Source organism: Aedes albopictus, chromosome 2, assembly GCF_035046485.1.
Source record: "Aedes albopictus strain Foshan chromosome 2, AalbF5, whole genome shotgun sequence".
Taxonomy (NCBI): domain Eukaryota; kingdom Metazoa; phylum Arthropoda; class Insecta; order Diptera; family Culicidae; genus Aedes; species Aedes albopictus.
In genome coordinates this window covers 415,335,536-415,354,704 of record NC_085137.1, presented here as the reverse complement: position 1 = coordinate 415,354,704, position 19,169 = coordinate 415,335,536, and the positions used below count along the sequence as shown (strand labels likewise).

The 19,169-nt window shown below is 38.1% G+C and overlaps 1 protein-coding gene across 2 annotated transcripts in view; it reads right to left on the bottom strand.

Moving 5' to 3' along the window:
• The window catches only part of LOC109417867 (uncharacterized), a 39,851-nt gene extending 24,182 nt beyond the window's left edge, over positions 1-15,669 (bottom strand). The window contains exon 1 of one of the 2 annotated variants that reach the window (XM_019692045.3): positions 15,343-15,669. The gene's annotated coding sequence lies outside the window, so the exon portion shown is untranslated. The remainder of the gene's footprint in view (positions 1-15,342) is intronic. The other variant, XM_019692046.3, reaches the window with a different exon arrangement.
• Positions 15,670-19,169: the final 3,500 nt, after the last annotated feature.

Here is a 19,169-nt window from a genome sequence, read left to right as displayed (position 1 = left end):
ATAACAAATTTTGATATTAATATGTTATTGATAATAATGGGAGAGCAGAATTTGCTATGATATCAAACTCGTTACTAAATAAGTTCTTCTTCTTCTTCTTCTTGGCGTAACGTCCTCACTGGGACAAAGCCTGCTTCTCAGCTTAGTGTTCTATGAGCACTTCCACAGTTATTAACTGAGAGCTTCCTCTGCCAATGACCATTTTGCATGTGTATATCGTGTGGCAGGCACGAAGATACTCTATGCCCAAGGAAGTCAAGTAAATTTCCTTTACGAAAAGATCCTGGACCGACCGGGAATCGAACCCGTCACCCTCAGCATGGTCATGCTGAATACCCGTGCGTTTACCGCCTCGGCTATACGGGCCCTCGTTATAATACTTATTATATAAAATTATTCGCTTTGTCTCACAAGCCCGCCAATAACATGAGGTTCATCACTCTGACGTAAGCAATATTTTCAAATGATCGAAAAATACTATATTCAGCTTATAATTCATTCTAAGAGATTTGAAGTCGCAAGATAATCGAACTTTAGTAATTTCTATATTATCAAATACGACGAGCTTCGATTTCCACCTGTAATTTATAAACTGTTCTACTTTAATTGTTTTCGGAGCACGGTTTTGAAATCAACACGTGTACTTGAAAAAGTTTGATCGTCGATAGCAATTTGTGACTTTTGTTTTGTTTTTTTTTTCAGCATAGAAACTGAAGAAGTTTTAGAATGCTCAACAGTTTTGCTGAAAATTTTTGGGATATTGGAAATTTTGTCCAGATTATTACAATTTTTCTGGCAACTTTGTTTTAATTCCTCCGATTTTTCCCTGGATTCAAGAATTATGTCGAATATTCCTCCTGGATTCTACAAGGATTCCAGCAAAAAATTTTCTATAATTTCTCCTGAACTTCCTCTGATGATTCCTACAGGACTTTCCCCAGAATTTTTGGCAATATTTTTTCTAAAATTCCTCTTTCCGGATTCCGTCAAAAACTCCTTATTTGTTTATCAAGTGACTTTGTCATAAAATTCTTCTAGAAATTCGTCGACAGATTTGGTCATAAACTTTTCCATAAATGACTCCAAAAATCTTCCAGAAATTTCTCCGGGAGTTCTTCTACGGAATCTTTCATGGATTTTCAAAGAATCCTCTTCTTCAGAATTTCCTGTGATCATTAGTCCTGAAATTCATCTTAAGATTTCTCTGAAAACTTCTTTGAGGATTTCACCAGGAGTTTTTCCGAAAGATTCTCCAGGAGTTTTCCAAAAGATTCTGCCAAGAATTCTAATAATTGCTCAGAAGAATTACCATCGAAATTTCTAAGAAAATTACGCGAGGTGTTCTCTTGAAGACTTCTCCAGGGAATTATCGAAAGTTCCTTAAGAACTTCCAAGTGCTTATCCGAAAATTATTTATGGAATTTTTAAAAGGAGTCGTTCAGAAATTTCCTTCTTAACTGAATACAAAAATTGAACAACACAAAGGGACAGGTCATAATTGTCGAATTGTTGCTGTGATTTCAAAACTTGTTACTGTTGTGCTATTGCTGATAAGTGGATCAATACTACAACAATAACTAAACTTGTACTTCAACAAAACATGTTATTTAAATGTAATTTAGTTAATGTATATCAATAGCTTGATTATAACAAAAGGAGATTGTCCAACAAAATTTGTTATGGAAAAGCTATGCCTTGATAATTTAATAATAACAAAACAAGATATAAAAACAGGTAATATGATTTCGTAGTTATTAACTTGCTATTCTCCTCTGCTCGGGCGGGGTTCCCTTTGTTTTCAAGGGTGAAACGAGGAAACGGATGAGGCTCCAGAGACCCACCAAAAAACCTCGGAATCTGCCTAGCAGCGACCCCCAACCCACCATGACAAATTTCAAGAGTGGTAAGAAAGCCACAAAACGTTCCCCTCCGGGATTCAAAATCCAGGACGAACGAGACTTTCCATCACTCCCGGGAACATCTAAAATCCCAGATGTCCCACGTTTTTCGAATTCTCAACCGGAAAGACAGCATTCGGAGCACCAGGAGCAACCTCATGGTGCGCCATTGTTTACGCTCTCTGGCATCGTAGACATCATCCTCAGCTTCTTCAATGCTTCAGATTCCGTGAAGAACATTGTAAAAGGACTTCTTCCTTGTGTGACCCCTCTTTTGAAGCACTTGGCTTCTAAAATGCCCCTCCTTGCGACAATCGTATCTTTCGATGGCTAATTTAACCACCGAGGTCGAAGATACGATTTCGGTTTTACACTGGAACTGTCGTAGTATTACACCGAAATTAGACGTTTTTAAATTTTTAGTTAACAATTTACAATGCGATGTTTTTGCACTATCCGAAACATGGCTGACACCTGATGTAACCTTAACTTTTCCCGATTATAATATCATTCGTCTTGATCGATCCGACTCGTACGGAGGGGTGCTTCTAGGGATCAAGAAGCAGCACTCATTTTACAGAGTCGATTTTCATCCGATGACAGGTATTGAAGCCGTCGCATGTGAGGTGACTATCCGAGGTAAAACCCTCAGTGTTGCCTCCATATATCTTCCACCGAGAACTGCGATATCTCGCAGGGATCTCGCCCACATCTGCTCGGTTATGCCTGAGCCTCGGTTGCTCATGGGAGATTTCAACTCCCATGGTACAGGCTGGGGGGAACTGTACGATGACAGCCGTTCAACGTTGATATATGACCTCTGCGACGACTTCAACATGACAATTTTGAATACCGGAGAAGTTACACGAGTGGCACCTCCAGCTCAAGATGGCAGCCCTAGAAACAGCCGATTAGACCTCTCAATCTGTTCGAGCTCACTATCGCTGGAGTGTACATGGAAGGTTATCCAGGATCCCCATGGTAGTGATCATCTGCCGATTGTTGTTTCTATTTCCAATGGGTCACATCAACCTCCATCTATCGACATCGCCTACGATCTCACCAAGCACATTGACTGGGAGAAGTACGCAGAAGCAATTATCGACGGTGAGCAATCGGTAGAAGTCCTTCCACCGCGGGAAGAGTATCAGTTTCTATCAGAACTGATCATCAGTAGCGCGCTTCAGGCACAACGTCGACCAGTGCCAGGTCCGTCGGTTCGCAGGAAACCCCCCAATCCGTGGTGGGATAGTGAGTGTACAGAAATCTACCGCGAGAAATCCGCGGCGTTCAAAGAGTTTCGGAAACGCGGTTCGGTCGAAAACTTCAAGCGGTTCGCTTCCGTTGAAAGCAAGTTCAAGAACTTGATCAAGGCGAAGAAAAGCGGTTACTGGCGTCGGTTCGTCGAGGGTTTATCGCGCGAGACATCAATGAGAATTCTTTGGAACGTCGGGAGAAGAATGCGTAACGCGTCGTCGGTCAACGAGGATCGAGAAAGCTCTCCTCGGTGGATTCTCAAGTTCGCAAAAAAAGTTTGTCCAGATTCCGTACCCGTGAAGCGAATAATTCGTGATGTTTCCGAGGATAGGGACGACATGGATAGGCCGTTTTCGATGGTTGAATTCTCACTTGCTCTTCTTTCATGTAACAATTCCGCTCCAGGAATGGATCGAATTAAGTTCAACTTGCTTAAAAACCTACCCGACGTCGCTAAGAGGCGCTTGTTGAACTTGTTCAATCAGTTCCTGGATAACAACATCGTTCCGGATGATTGGAGACAAGTGAGGGTGATAGCTGTTCAAAAACCCGGGAAACCCGCGTCGGATCATAATTCGTACCGTCCAATCGCGATGTTGTCTTGTCTACGGAAGCTGTTGGAGAAGATGATTCTCTTTCGACTGGACAAATGGGTTGAATCGAATGGCATGTTGTCAGATACACAGTTTGGTTTCCGCAGAGGCAAAGGTACGAACGACTGTCTTGCGTTGCTTTCTTCAGAAATTCAGCTTGCCTTTGCTCAAAAGCAGCAAATGGGCTCAGTGTTTTTGGATATCAAGGGGGCTTTTGATTCAGTTTGTGTCGATGTTCTTTCTGACAAACTACACGACAGTGGCCTTTCACCAATTCTGAACAACTTTTTGTACAATTTGCTGTTTGAGAAGCAGATGAGCTTTGCTCATGGCGACTTGACAGTTTCACGAATTAGCTACATGGGTCTCCCCCAGGGTTCATGTTTAAGCCCCCTTCTTTACAATTTTTATGTCAGAGACATTGATGATTGTCTCATCGAAAATTGCACGTTAAGACAGCTTGCGGATGACTGTGTTGTTTCTGTGACGGGATCAATAGCAGTCGATCTGCAAGGACCACTACAGGATACTTTGGACAGTTTGTCTACTTGGGCTCTCAAGCTGGGTATCGAGTTCTCTCCGGAGAAAACTGAGATGGTTGTCTTTTCTAAAAAACACAAACCGGCTAAGTTTCCGCTCGTTCTAATGGGTAAGACAATCACTCATAGCATGTCTTCACAATACCTCGGCGTCTGGTTCGATTCCAAATGCACCTGGGGGAAGCATATTGTGTATCTGATACAGAAATGCCAAAAACGAATCAACTTTATGCGAACTATTACCGGAACATGGTGGGGAGCACACCCGGAAGATCTGATCAGGCTGTACCAAACAACCATTCTATCGGTTTTAGAATACGGTAGCTTCTGTTTTCAATCCGCGGCGAAAACACACTTGCTGAAGCTTCAACGGGTTCAGTACCGTTGCCTTCGGATCGCGTTAGGTTGCATGAACTCGACTCACACTATGAGTTTAGAGGTACTTGCTGGTGTACAGCCTCTGACAGACCGCTTTGCGGAGTTGTCGTTCCGGTTCCTCATCCGATGCGAGGTTGTGAATCCGTTAGTCATAGAAAACTTCGAAAAGCTGCTCGAACAGAATCCCCAAACTCGTTTTATGAGTGTGTACTACTGGTACATGACACTGGAGGTAAGCCCATCTCCGGTTAACACCAATCGTGACAACTTCTCAGACTTCGACAGCTCCTCTGTGGATTTTGATCTCTCTATGAAGGATGAGATCACCGGTATACCGGAATCTTTTCGTTCCATATGTATTCCACAAATTTTTGCAAGTAAGTTCGGGCATGTTAGCGGGGCCAGACAGTTCTTCACAGATGGTTCCAAAACCAATGATTCGACTGGATTCGGTGTCTACAACGAATTTCATAGCGCCACCTTCATGCTTCAAAAGCCATGTTCGGTATACATTGCTGAGCTAGCGGCTATATACTACACCTTAGAGTACATTCGCACTCTTCCACCTGAGCACTACTTCATTTTTACCGATAGTCTAAGCTCTCTGGAGGCTGTTCGGTCAATGAAACCGATGAAGCACTCAGCGTACTTCCTGAAAGGAATACGCCAAGTCTTGAGTGCTTTGTCCAAACGCTCATACATCATCACCATAGCTTGGGTCCCTTCACATTGCTCAATCCCGGGCAATGAGAAAGCGGACTCTCTGGCTAAGGTGGGCGCTAGCGAAGGCGATATTTACGAGCGTCAAATCGCCTTCGACGAATTTTTTGCATTGGCCCGTCAGGAGACCTTGATCAGCTGGCAACACAAATGGAGAGATGGAGAGATGGGTAGATGGTTGCATTCCATCATCCCACAGGTGTCGAAGAAGCCATGGTTCAAAGGGTTGGATTTAGGCCGCGATTTCATTCGTGTGATGTGTCGGCTGATGTCCAACCACTATTTGTTGAACGCACACACCTTCCATATTGGGCTCTCAGAAAGTAATCTCTGTGTCTGTGGCGTGGCTTACCAGGATATCGAACATGTTGTGTGGGGATGCAATGAGTATCGTAAGGTCAGATCTGAGCTGCATGAAATTCTCCGGGTCCGAGGAAAACAACAGAAACCCGTTAGAGAAGTGTTGGCAGGACTTGATTTGGAATACATGAACCTGATTTACCAGTTTTTGAAACGTGTTGATGTCAGAGTTTGATGTAGTACGTTCCTTGTTTTCGTTATCCGCGTTTTGGTTTTGTTGTTCGCCCCTGTCTGTCGTCACCCCCTTCCGTTTGTCCTCTTCTTGTCGTTTTCTACCGATAAAGTCCTTTCTTTTTGGTTCCGTTACAGATATGGACAATTTGTCCCATCAAAGTTTTAGTATAAGTTAGCAAATAATTTAGTTTTAAACCCATTAATCCGTCCTTCCCATTTTTTTTTCTTCAATCCTTAACCTCGAAACAGCCGCGAGTACTTCGGCTTCCCAAACTAACATAGTTTTAAGGCAGTAATAAATTGTAAAATTTAAAATCATTGTAAAAACAAAAGATTTCGGCTCAGTTATGCCCATGTGGCGCCCGAGCCTTCCAAATAAACGAATAAGTAAAAAAAAAAAAAAATTACCCCTTTTCTCCAGTAACAACTTAATTTCCTTAAGGGATATCCCTGATAAAAAAATATCATAAAAATACGATAAATTTTATTGTTACAACATCATTTTTTCGAAAAATATTCACCATTAAACATATTGTAATTTACACGGCACACTCACCATCACCCCTATTGTTCTATACCATTCGGCGAATGGTAAATGGCACTTTTACAATAAAAAATGGTGGTCGTTATGTATCTTAACCATAAAATTTTGAGAACATTTTCATACACTTTTTCGCAAAAAACAATTGAATGAATTGTGTTTTTATGAGACATTTTTAGGGCAATTTTCAAAAGATAGCAATATATCTTAATGTTTTTTTATTGTTCTTACAATACAAATACAATTAATTGAATGGCGTCAAATGAATCGTAGTTACAATAAAAATACAATAATATTTGTTGTTATCTGTAAGCAGTTTTCGCTTTTGAAAATCCATAGAATTTATATTTCCCGCTAACATTTATATCCAGCATTTACGAGCACTAACGGCCGCCAGAATGATATGCACATTTTATGATAAGAATCAAACACTCTGATGTCTGTCTGGTATGTATTGCTTGACAGCTGTTGATAAGATCTATCTTCAATCTTTTCAAATAACTGCCAAATATCACAAGTCAGACCTCAGGTCGTATGATCCATACCATAAATCGTTCACAATTCATGTGGCCATTAGTATCTGTAAATGCTGGAGAAAAATGTTACCGAGAAAAATGAATTCTTTGGTTTTTCAAAGGCGAAATCTGTTTACATAATAACAATACAAATACAATTAGTTTAATGGGGTCAATAAACTGATGCAATAATGTTTATTTTAACATCAGTTCAATTGACCCCATTAAACTAATTGTATTTGTATTGTTATTAATGGTAGTTTACTATTCACTAGATTCCTTTAATTTATTGGAAAACATTAGAAAAATCATTGTTCATCTTTTTCTTGTCGTAACATCCTCACTTGGCTAAACCTGCTTTTCAGCTAGTTTCCTATAAGTACTTCCTCAGTTATTCATTGAAAGCTTCCTCTGCCAACACGGCTTGACGTCTGTCAGCCATTGAAGTTTTAGCGAATAACATTCGATAACCGAAACATCTACTGTACTCAAATTTAAAACGAAACTATAAAAAATATGTCAAGTGATTTTGTTTTTGATTATACAAACATGATCCAAGCGGACCTGGTGTGATGGTTAGAACACTTGACTATCATGCCGAGGACCTGGGATCGAATCCCACTCCCGACAAACTCGCAAAAATGTGAGTTCTTCCTTCGGAAGGGAAATAAAGCGTGGGTCCCGAGATGAACTAGCCTAGGGCCAAAAATCTCGTTAATACAGATAAAATATATCTACTATGTGTTTTATTGTGAACAATAAAACCAGTCATTTGTTAATAATATTTTCCATGCAATGAATGGTAATTTTTTATCCGGGATGGGTTGCAGAGGAATTCTCGATCTATAGTTGCAACCTTCGCCTAGCGACTGCAATGCCGTGCTGTGGGCATTCCGTAAGATGGCAAAGAACGGCTCCAATGTCACCGGCGAGCAGGGATGCTAGATGATTTTTTTCAAAAATCTGTACCAGGGTTTAAAAAAATCTGTATTTGTCTGTATTTTTAGCATATAGGAGATATTGTGTATATTCGGCAGTTTTGTTCTCTTCGTCATGGGGGTTATTTTGAAAGCTGTTGAACTCAAAGTTGGCCTCAAATCCTTCCCAACGAAGCTGAATTATACGTCCAAGTTTCAGGAAATTTGGCCGACAAAAACCTCTCATGACGAAGAGAACAAACCTGCCGATAATATTGCTTTACTCATTTTGCATAAAATTGTTTTTTTTTTATATAGTTAATTTTAAAAAAATGGTGTAACTTAGCGTAACGATGAAATTTGCAAACAATTCCTATTGAAACTTTCAATATTTGAACAATATAAAGAATATTTTTTTTAAATATGTACTTTTATGTTTTCTAAACCACCCGTCAAATCTGAGCTTTACTAACTTTGATTTTAAAAAGAGAGTCATTTAAATATTTTTTTTTTAATTTTTATATGGGCCCATATAGCCGAGGCGGTAAACGCACGGGTATTCAGCATGGCCATGCTGAGGGTGACGGGTTCGATTCCCGGTCGGTCCAGGATCTTTTCGTAAAGGAAATTTCCTTGACTTCCTTGGGCATACACACTTAGAAATTCTGAAATTTCCACGAAACGGAATCACAAAATACGTAAATGTTTTCAAGACTGAATCACAAATTGGACTCAATTTTACGCGCATCATGTAAGTGCTGGTTGGTTAACAAATCTGTTTCACCAGAAACGTAGAATCAGTATCACGTTCATCAGCCACCTTCCAATTCGGTGAAATAGCCGAGAGGTAAGAGATGTGGCTCACGATCAGGAGATCCGGAGTTTGAATCCCATTCATGACAATATTTTACTTTTCTATGTTTTATTTGACAAATCGGTTCTAGCGATTGCTAGACGCTAAGAAAAAATAAGTTTTATTTTGGGGTGTCTTGAAAGACGTAAATTTACATGTTATAACCTCTAAATTTGTGTTTTTGAAGATGCTCGTATATATCAGGTTCAGGACACTTAAAATTACATGATATTTTCAAGGTGTGTAGAGTATCTTCGTGCCTGCCACACGATATACACATACAAAATGGTCATTGGCAGAGGAAGCTCTCAGTTAATAACTGTGGAAGTGCTCATAGAACACTAAGCTGAGAAGCAGGCTTTGTCCCAGTGAGGACGTTACGCCAAGAAGAGAGAGAGAGAGAGAGAGAGATATTTGAATTTCCGGCAAAAAAATGAGATTTAGATCATGGTGTCTACTATATGGAAAACCCTAGAGCACCAGAAATTCTCAGTGAATTTTATTTAAAAGGGAATGCCAGAAATACACAGGAATTTAAAAAAAACATTGTATTTAAAAACTATAGTTAATTTCAGAGAATGATGAAAACCCATTCCTGAATAGCATATTTCTAATGAGCATTCATAAATGTTATTTTTATTTTCAGACGTACGGACGGAATAGGAAACATCTTTTGGGGCATTTTCAAGAAGTTTTTAAAGCGGAAATTCTGCCATAATTTCAAAAACATTTACAGGCGCTTTCAAAAGCAATACTGCAAAGTTTCCTACAGGTATTTAGGAAACAAATATGATGAAATTACATACAGTGTTTTAGTGGAATTCTAAAAAAAAGGAGAATTTCTGCCAGATATAATACAAGCGTAACATTATAAAATACCCTATGTAACGAAATCTATGAGCGGCGACAATCGATGTTGAAGTTCGCTGTTCCCATAGAAACTCATACGTTGTTAAAAGTGAATACTCACGGTATTTTTGCTCAAGTCAAACCCAATGGTGAGGTGAGTGCTAAATGTAGTCCTTAACGAAATGCAGCGCTTAATTTGAAAATCTTGATTTTGTTTACATTTGTTACTTAGCGTATTTTGTAAAGTAACTCTTAAATTATAAAATTTTAGTATAATTTTTTAAGTAAAAATCACGTGAATTTTTACAGCCTGCCTGCTTTTAGTGTATTTGGATGTCCTACCCACGTTGAAAAAAATGTTCGGTGAAAATGGCAAAGCAGCTTTTGCAACTAATCTTAAAAATATTTAATGAAAAACTAGGAGTATTTCTCAACTGATTTCTGTTAACGACATATTCGAAGGAGATTTGCAAAAAGTTCTTGAAAGAATATAGAGATTTGGGGGAAGTCTAGGATATTAAATATTATGTGTTTTCTCTTACATTTTTACGTAATTTTTGAAAAAAAAATGTGTAAAGATTTTGATAGATTATTGCAAACCTAACTTTTTACTTTACGTTGCTCTTTAATTACATTTTATAAAATATGTATAATATGTATCACCCTGGCAAGTATTTTTGCATTTTAACATGAGCATTATATTTTGGGAAATATAATTTTCCAACCGCTACATCGATGTTTAATACAAACACAATTTTAAAGATAGTAAACTATGTTTAAGAAAATTTCAAACAAGCTATTATTTTTCCAGGCTCAGTGCTATATTATTATTGAAAACTTGAGCTACTTTGATTTTTTAAGGGAAAATGTGTTTAGTTACTTTTAGGGTTTCTTACAATTTCCATTCAAACTATTAGATTCGATGTGAATATGTAACTCTCTTCACGTGGCAACATTTATTTTGAATTGTTTACCGCTTCAAAATTGATGCACATTCAATCCTGATCTAAAAAAACATGTGGATAAATAAATGTGTGTGTACTCTCAATAGTTTTCACTTCTTGTGCGATTATATGGGTACAAAACTGTGGAGGAAAAATCTGTATCATATCCCTGAATTAGTAGTACACCATTACAGTATCGACCTCCAAAAATCTGTATATCTGGCATGGAAAATACTCACTTGTACTCAGATACACTCACTTGCTATTATCTCAGCTCAGAAGCCTGCAAACAAAAACTGCATCCCATACTTTAAGATAAGAGAATAAAAAAAACATTTTTTTTCTCGACCTCAACCTAACCCGGTAATGTTCAGTGAATCTCTGGATTTTCCGAAACTCCGGGTAACCGAACCGGTTTATTCACATGGCATCTGAATGGGCGTTCTTGAGCAGCAAGTAACACGTTGACAAGTAAATTCAATGTTTACTACATTTGAATCCAAAAATTTAACACTACATGAAAGAGCAGCCTATGTTTAAAAGACGAAATAATATCTGATGATAGGCAGAAGCTTCTGACACTTTAGCATAATTTAATTATAAAACTTGAAAGAATGCTTTAAATATAAAAAGGAAAAATCTTCAATGAAAAGACCTGCAGCTATAACATCCAAAGACATTACATTTTGTCTATTTAGCTGAGCATATAAAAAAATTCTTCAGATTTTAAGCTTTCAGGAACTTTTATTATTAAGATTATTTTTACGATGATTAGGAAAATTACAATAAATCGTAGAAAATTGGGTCGATTTTGAAACTCCATTTATTTTGTATGGAATGAAAAATTGATGAAACACTTTAAACCTCATTTACTGGAAAGTAGGTTTTTGTCACTTACATTTGCTTCTAAGGGGCTGTCCATTAATTACGTAAGGGATTTTTTGCGATTTTCTGCTACCCCCTCCCTCCCTTGTAAGATTTTTTGTATGCGAATCCAAAAATTTTTGTATGGCGCGTAAGATTTCTCAAACCCCCCCTCCCCCCATAAACCCTTACGTAATTAATGGACGGCCCCTAACCCCCCTCAATTATGAAACTTGAAAGAATGCCTATGCCCAAAAGAAGGAGTAATGTCTATTCTATTCTATTCTAGCACTTGCATTAGCTGTTGGTATCAGTGGTGAGCATCGTTTATCAAAAAGTTAACATCGTCAACGTCATTCATAGAAATTTAACGCTCGTTACCTTTAACGAGAATTCATTCTAAGAAAATGTAAACATCGCCAAATATACGCTACATTTATAATTCTTTTTTTATTTTATTTTATTTTTTTTATTAATTTTTATAGTCGTGCAGAAAGCAATGCTTAAACAAATGATAAAACCTTTTTCAAAACATTAATGATTGATTAAACATCGTTAAATTTGAACAAATTTTCCTAAAACTATCTGAAACGATAAATCGTTAAAACATATTAAATGCCGTTAATAACCCTAGTCGTGCATTGGGGTCATTATAAAACAGGCAGGCACACTGAGCGTGCACTACGTCAGCATGGTGAACCTCAGCTATTGCACGAATTAGGCTAATAGATAACGGAAATGTGCCCACCTCTGATTGGTATACATTCATTAAATAACATTTCAATGATATACTTTGTTGAAGTAAAAGTTTTGTTATTGCTGTACTATTGAGAGCGTACAATATTTGATTAACAATAAGCACTGTATCGTGACTGTATTATGAGTATACTTTTGAGGCTCAGTATAAAAAATACTAAGTCTCATTTTGACAGCTGCTGTGCGTTGATATGCTTTTTGTTAGCGTTTCAAACAAACGAAGTTTAAAGTAAAATTTAAAGTTTAATCTTAAGCGGAACAAAACGAGAGCTTACGGAAAAGAAGCGAAAATTGATTGTGACCAGGTACTGCACTGAAACAGAATTATCGCTAAGAAAATTAGCGAAAGTTGAAGGTTTAGTATCTCTGCGGTCCAAAATGCTTTCAAACGGTTTGGTATGCATAACACACTAAAATAATTACCCGGGCACGGTAGAAAACCAGGTTTGTCCATGCCAAATTTGGACAACAAGATGTGCAGGATCTTTAAAGGAAAAAAGAGGTATCCTTTAAAGACTGTTCTAAAAAGTATAGGCAACTATAGGTATGGTTCAACATGCAAAGGAGCGTAATTCCCTGAAGACCTACCGAAAACAAAAATGTCCGAAACGCAATCAAATTCAGGCAGATTTGATGAAAATTCGGGCTCGTAAACTCTGTACGACGAAGTTTTGAGCAGAAATAACATGTGCATCATCAATCATCATGGATGATAAAACGTATGTCAAATTGGATTACAAGGCACTTCCAATGACGCAGTTTACACTGTGAAGCATGGCACGGATGTTCCAAATTCGAAAAAAAATTTTTTTTTTGCGAGAAATTTGGGAAACAGGTTTTTTGGCTTTCAATCACAGAAAAGCGTTGATTATTTAAGATCATTGCCAACGTTTCGATCCTGTGGTTGGGATCTTCATCAGGGCTCGATGTGAATCAACTTGTTTTCGATTCTTGTTGATCACACGGCGGAATGTCGTTTTCTTCTCTGCACCGCACTTGTTTCATTGGACCCTAGCACCTTGATTGAAATGGTGGGTGGGTACACAGTTCAAGTCACAACACTTGGCACTTTGGGATCACTTCTGTTCGTGCTGGCCGGGATGGAATTACTCAGGGGGTAATTCCATCCCGGCTAACACGAACAGAAGTGTTCCCAAAGTGCCAAGTGTTGTGACTTGAACTGTGTACCCACCCACCATTTCAATCAAGGTGCTAGGGTCCAATAAAACAAGTGCGGTGCAGAGAAGAAAACGACATTCCGCCGTGTGATCAACACGAATCGAAAATAAGTTGATTCACATCGAGCCCTGATGAAGATCCCAACCACAGGATCGAAACGTTGGCAATGATCTAAAATAATCAACGTTTTTCTGTGACTGAAAGCCGAAAATACCAAGTTTTATTTTATCAACAATAGCACAACTATAACAAATTTTGAAATTCACATCATTCAAGAATTCCGTTGTTTAGAGCATTGCGTGATGCGGAGCGTGTGCGTGTTCTCTCATCAGTACCAATTTCTTTTCTTTCTGGTATTACATTTTAGCTGATACAGAGCCAACTTCTCAGCTTGGGAGTTTTAGTACTTGGACAATTATGACCAGATTTTCTGTCCCTCGTATTGAGTGACAAATATAGGGTACATCAAGCACTCAATCTAACCTCACTTTCTATGTTATATGTTATAGACTTATTACTTTGTTGCTTACTTTGTTATGAGTTTGATATTATAACTAAATTTGCCTTTGGATTATTATCAATAACTTTAAGGTTCAAATTTTTATTTATAAACATTTTCCAAAATTAACAGTTATATTGAGCTGTTATTGAAACTAACACAACATGTTATTTAATTTGTTTTCCAGGAACATTTTTTGGTTATGCAATTTGTTATTTTGCCACTTATTGCCAGGCAAGTTTATAACATAACATGTAATGTTAATAACACAAAAATATCTGATTTTGTTACACAGTTATTTTTCCAAAATAACACATTTTCTTATGCTATTGTTATTCCCTTCTGCTCGGGAGCGATCAAACCTAGAAAATAAAATATCATCAGAGTAAGTTCTGGAGAAATTCTGCGCATTCCTTAAGAAATTTTCAGCACATTTCTTGAATTCAGGGAAAAATCATCAGATGAATTGGGTTTTTTAATTAAGAAAAATGTATTGATTTTTTGATTTTATACGAAAGAGCACCTTTTTCTAAACCACCATGATTTTTTTTTAGATTTTTAGAACTTTATTTTGGTACCTAAAATCGATTTCGAAGAGATTTTTCGAAATCACCTTTTGACAGCTGGCAAACGGCTTGACAGCTCCGCCCAGTACAAAATGCGACGAGGGGTGATTCGACAAATCGCTCCCATACAAACTTCAAACTGATTTTTAAATAGGTTCCCGAGCACCAAAATTCATGAAAATTTGGATTTCGGTTCAGTTTTGCATGCAGATTCAGAATATGGAATTATCTCAACACTGCTAAAGAAGCCAATTAACTTAACACAATATGTACTCACGGAATAACACCCCAAAAACATTTTTATGTCGAACGGATTAAAAAAGGGCCGTCACAAATCCAAAATTAAATCAAATTTTATAACAGAACTAAAAAAACGCCTCTCCTGTATGTGTGAAGAATTAGCTTAAGTTAAAATTCACGAATAAAAAGAAATTATATGAAATGCCTCTCCTGCACTTATTCTTGATCGAACTATTGATTGGGACAGAATAAATAAATATACTTGGAATATTGATAATTTTACGTAGTCGAAATGGGTCACACACTGAACCGTTCTCCTTCTACGACCACGTGATTTTTAATCGTCATGTATGAACTTGGCTCAGTTTTCTACCCAAAACCAAAACAATCGCCCCACATTCTTCACGCTACACATGGCATAATCAATCTGCAGTTGAAACAGTTTAACACTTTGTGCGCCAATCTCTCCCGTGATGTAGATAGAGCTATTAGCCCACACCTCACAGTTACTCAACGTACGGAGTGATAGTTATCTCTCGAGTGGAACAGCTGCTTCCAGAGCCTATAGCCAGTTCCGTCACCAGCTAGAGGCGATCAAAACAAAAAACACCAAACCGGAACATTCGACGAACGAGTTTTACAGTTTTGTCATTTATGGATTTCGTCAATGCGATATGCCGCTCGCTGATTCAACACTCACTTTTACCTCTGCACCGGTGCGCGCCGTGGTTCTTTCTTTCTCCTGTCCCTGGTTGACCCGAATCGCGCGGGGGAATTTGCAATTTCACTTTGGTGTTGTAACTCCGATCACCTAGGCTACTTCTTGGTGGGCCCTTCAATCTCTTGCGTCAATCAGACCTTTAAAAAGATTTCGTAACTTGTCGTTCCTGATCTTGGCAGGAGAAGACCGACGTAACACGCGCGTACTCCAAACCACTCCAGTGACAAAGTGGTACTGAATGAAGTTTCCTTTGAGGTAGATCTCTGGTCGGTTGTTATGGCCTTGCTCGGTTGGGTTGGGGAAAACGGTCTTCTGTTTTGGTTTTTGAGGCTCTCAGAGAAATGGTGGTCATGCACCAACCGGGCCATGTGATTCCACTCTCATTCTCTTTGGAGGGAAATGTGCGCGCGATGCGCGGAGAAATGCGGAGAGATTTGCGCTGTACTGGATGTAAACAAACAGTTTGCAGGAGATATTGCGTGATTTTGAGCATTGCGGGAATGTGCTTACAACTTGGAATGTAACACCCGAAAGTTATGCTGGAGATATGGTTTTCGTCGAATCGAAGAATACATTACTATGGGTATAATTAGCAATTGGCAGAGGTGTCTACACTTTTCTTCAGATGAAGTAGTGTATCGTGCATCAGAAGCATATGTAGAGGAGACCTGGATTATATTAAGTTTATATCACATATGGTGGTATGACATTATAATACATTTTCATTACTTATTAAAGTCGAGTCTCCTATTAGATACTGCCGCCAACTTTACGCCCACCGCGTTTGCCAGGCTGTTTTCTAACCAATTTAGTATATTTTTTGTATGTGTTGAGACTATAGTAAGCACTAATTGCACCCAAAAAATCAGCTGGATTGGATGCAAGACAGCAGAGAAATGGTGGTGGGCGTTAAATTGCTAGCAGCGTATAATAAGAGAAACGATTGTAGCTTGAGCTTGAGCTTGATTGACCGCCCGTAGATGCTACTCAAGTATCGCCAGACCAGATACACTCACACAAGGAACCAATAAGATATCTACCGGGGACTAGCAGGCATCTTCAGTGTGTGAGCGTTGGTGATCTTCTATTTTTAGGCGACAATGGCGCCTGCCACGTCAGGTTGCAGGTAAATGTGGGGAAGGGTAAGGAAGAGATGATTGCAATCGTTTGTATTCACATCTGACCGAATATACCTCTGCGTCAGCACAAATTCATGCGGATGTCGGAGTGTTGGTGGGACTTGGTTGGCAGATGGTTCACACATTGGTGCGTGGATACCAGGGTAAGGTGATAGAATTGTGTGTTATTATTCTGAAGATGTGCGGGCACAGTACGCTTGATTGCATAACTTGTAGGCGTTATCTAATAGGATTGAGACACTGTGCTCTGAAAGTTGGGAAGGAAGGGAAACAGTTTTTTCAACGCGTTTCTGTTCTACCGATAGCTATGAACATATGAGTATACACTACATGAGTTGTATATGTATAGAGAAGGGAGAAAGTATATAGAAAGATACAAAGTAGGAGGAAAGGGACGGGCCAAGGATTGAACCCAGAACCTTCTGCATATGAATCAGAAGCGGTAGCCACTAGACCACCAAGCCCTAATAAGAGAATCGATTGTATGCTATAAACTAGATGCAGAATGATGTTATGATAACTAACATTGTAAGAAAAAGTTCGCGGATATTATCAAGAAAACAACTTTTTTTTTGTTATGATCAGCAGGCTTGACAGAAACTCCCTCGCGAGAAAATGAGTAAGCGATTTTGGCGATTTTCTGAGGAGTGAAAATAAAACTCAGAAATCACAACGCAAATCCTCAACAGCCCCGAGCGCGAGCTTGCCGCGCAGCGAGGAGTTCGTCCAACACTCATAATTGCTTGTTGTGTTTCTCACGTCCACTAACACTCAAAAAGCTCTCGCGAGTTCCACTCCCATACAAAGAAAGACTCTCGAGTCGAAAATCGCACTCAAAAACCCAAAATAATCATCGGCTCTTTTTTCGTTCCCCTCTTCCTCGCTCAGTTTTTATTGCCTCTCTGTTTGGGGTTCGTTCGCTCCCTCGCGACGAGGCAAATGCAAAACACCGCTCTAGAGCATGTTGCAAAACTCTTTTGATTTTGAGGAGGATTATCAAGCCTGATGATCAGATCAAAATTATAACATGACATGATACAAATTTGAATTTAAATAAAAAGATGTCATCATATGGGTATTTTTTTTATTACCGTACGGAATTGGGCCGAAGGATCTCAAATTTTCATGAAACTTTTTCCACAGGCAGGGCTCATGGATATATGAACAAAAAAAATTGAGCAAAATTCAGGGTCGCTTATTTTTTCCGGAAAACTCGAGTGGAAATTCTTTGTTTTCCCCTGACACTACTAACTTTGAAAAATCATAACTCAAGAACGAAGCATCATAGGAACAAAGTTTTTTTTAAAAAAAAAGCAAATTTTCTCAGAAAAAAAAAATATGAATCGGAAAAAGTTTTCCACAGTTGAGAAAATTCGTAAAAAGCCGGAAAAACAATGCCCGAACTCGTAATAAAATATCAAAAAATATTTTGAGAAGGTTATCCCATAAGCTTTAATCGCTGAAATTTTTGGAATGCACTTTTTTTTCGTTTTTTGAGTTATGGTCAATTTTGTTGAATAATCTCCAAATGTGTCATATAAGCCTTTTGTTTGAAAAATCATAACTCACGAACGAAGCATCGTAGAAACAAAGTTTTTTTTTTAGAAAATGAAAGTAAATTTTCTCAGCAATCAACAAAAAAAAAAATATATAAAAAGGAGAAAGTTTTCCACAAAATTCTCCACCGTTGAGGAAATTCATAAAAAAGTTGGAAAAACTATGCCAGAACTCGCGGGAAATATTTAAAAAATATTTTTTAGAAGGTAGTTTCATAAGCTTTGATGGCTGAAATTCTTGGAATGCACTTGTTTCTTGTTCTTGAGTTATGGCCAATTATGTGAAAAATGATCATGTAATATATGCGTACATGGTTATTTTTCACAAAATTGACCATAACTCAAGAAAGAAAAAACAAATTTCATTCCAAAAATTGCAGCGATCAAAGCTTATGAAATTACCTTCTCAAAAATTTTTTTTTGAAAATTTTCGACGAGTTCGGGAATAGTTTTTTCGGCTTTTCTTTTTGAATTTTCTCAACTGTGGAAAATTTTGTGGAAAACTTTTGTCACTTTATATTTGTTTTTGATTCCTGAGAAAATTTGCTTTCATTTTCATCAAAAACTTTGTTTCTACGATGCTTCGTTTTTGAGTTATAATTTTTCAAAGAAAAGGCTTGTATGATACATTAGGACATTTTTCAACAAAATTGGCCATAACTCAAAAACGAAAAAAAAGTGCATTCCAAAAATTTCAGCGATTAAACCTTATGAAATAACCTTATCAAAAAAATTATTTTTGAAAATTTTCCACGAGTTCGGGCATTGTTTTACCGGCTTTTCTTTACGAATTTTTACAGCTGTGGGAAATTTTGTGGAAAACTTTTTCCGGTTCATTTTTTTTTGGGTTTCTGAGAACATTTGCTTTCATTTTCTATGATGCTTCGTTCTTGAGTTATGATTTTCAAAATTAATTAATGTCAGGGGAAAACAAAGAAAAATCAGCTGGATTGGATGCAAGACGGCTGAGAAACTGCGGTGGGTGTAAAGTCGGTGGCAGCGTTTAATAGGAGACTCGACTGTACAACCTTTACTCGGATTTTGTTCAAACAAATTTGGAGAAAATATAAAGCATAGTGTTGTACCAACTGAACTGTTTGTCGGTTCAAGC